The sequence below is a fragment of the Heterodontus francisci genome, unplaced genomic scaffold, assembly GCF_036365525.1.
Source record: "Heterodontus francisci isolate sHetFra1 unplaced genomic scaffold, sHetFra1.hap1 HAP1_SCAFFOLD_43, whole genome shotgun sequence".
Lineage (NCBI taxonomy): Eukaryota > Metazoa > Chordata > Chondrichthyes > Heterodontiformes > Heterodontidae > Heterodontus > Heterodontus francisci.
The window spans coordinates 22,096,781-22,098,254 of record NW_027141852.1 but is presented as its reverse complement, the minus strand read 5'-3'; the positions used below and the strand labels follow the sequence as shown (position 1 = coordinate 22,098,254).

Below are 1,474 nucleotides of genomic sequence, written 5' to 3'. Positions count from 1 at the left end.
TCGCATATCCCCTCCAAACTTTGCCACTCTCGCCTTAAACCTATGTCCCCTCGTAACTGACTCTGCCACCCTGTGAAAAAGCTTCTGACTATCCACTCTGTCTCTGCCACTCATAACTTTGTCAACCTCTATCATGTCGCCCCTCCACCTCCATTCTCAGTTTTGGGAAAAATAGAATATATGACTGTATCAGTAAGTAGGAAAAGTTAAAATATGTTGTGACCAGTGGAGAAGTGTGATGAGAATAAACAGATCCTCCTCTGATTTCAACGACGCAATCATTTGTGATCTGGCTCTGTAGCTTAGTTGGTTAAAGCACATGTCTAGTAAACAGAAGAGACTGGGTTCAACTCCCAGCAGAGCCTTATTTCACATTTGTGATATGCTTTCGAAGTTTCCTTATCAATCATTTATATCTCTGTTTTGTGAACTTGAACTTGGAATTCAAATTACATGATGAATTTCAGTCACAGGAGAAAACAGCCTTTGTGAAGGATGTGAGTTGGGAATGGCTGTTCCTCCTTGTCCAGAAATTCAGTGCTGATACGCCAAAGGCAACTTCTTTGATACAAATTTGCTCACGGTTACATTCAATCTGGAAAACAGCTCGACATTAATCTCACTGAAGGAAAGTGTGACTGCGTTGTATATTTCAGAGTGTTTGTGTCGTTATGTGTTGCTTTTAACCGAGACTGGGGACATGACGCAAGTGGGAGGGTTGATCCGAGGTTTGGAATATTTGTCAATCAGGAACAAGAAAAATCAAAGGAAACAAATAAGAAAACCTATGTCTCGTGGGTATTGAGAGACGGTGAGAAGATATTAAACTTTGTTCCATTCAATCCGGCTGCGATGAACTTTGAATTTTTCCGCCTTTTATAAACATTATTTGAAGGGTCTCTGTAACAATGTTCAGTGTTGATGAGAGTGGGGTCTGAGTGAGCAGCTGCTGAGTGTGACAGGGTCAGGACTGGATGCAGGAAGTGCTCTGACACTCTCTCTCTCTCTCTCTCTCTCTCTCTCTGATGGCTTTGAGTTGATTTTCAAGTGTTTGAATAAATGAAGGAAGTTCCCTCCACCCATTTGTTTGGACAGACAGTGTAGTATAAGGATGTAAAGGGTTAATGCTGAAGACAGTGGGATCAACCCCTCCCACTGTCAGAGTGGTGATGTAACAGTCACATGAGATGAGGTTTGGGAGAAGAGAGAGCAGCACCAAGGATGCTAGCTTAAGAGGTTTGATGTATGTGTATATAGTATTGTGTAAATTAGAAAAGAGTTCTTCGTTCTTTCAGCAGGAAATGTGTCCAGAAAATATTCAGGAGTCGGAATGCAGATATTAACTCCAAGTGACAGTTCTGGGTTCATTTAACAAAAAAAATGTAGAGAATAATATTGCTCACTGATTGAAATCCCCCAGTGAGGAGACAGTTAAACAGGTGATCTGTTGGGGCATCCTTCGATCCAAGGTTTC

At 41.5% G+C, this 1,474-nt stretch overlaps 1 non-coding gene across 1 annotated transcript; it reads left to right on the top strand.

Moving 5' to 3' along the window:
- The first annotated feature begins 291 nt into the window (after window positions 1-291).
- Window positions 292-365, top strand: trnat-agu (transfer RNA threonine (anticodon AGU)). Its single transcript has one exon. It is a non-coding gene; the product is annotated as a tRNA-Thr (tRNA).
- The last annotated feature ends 1,109 nt before the right edge of the window (window positions 366-1,474 follow it).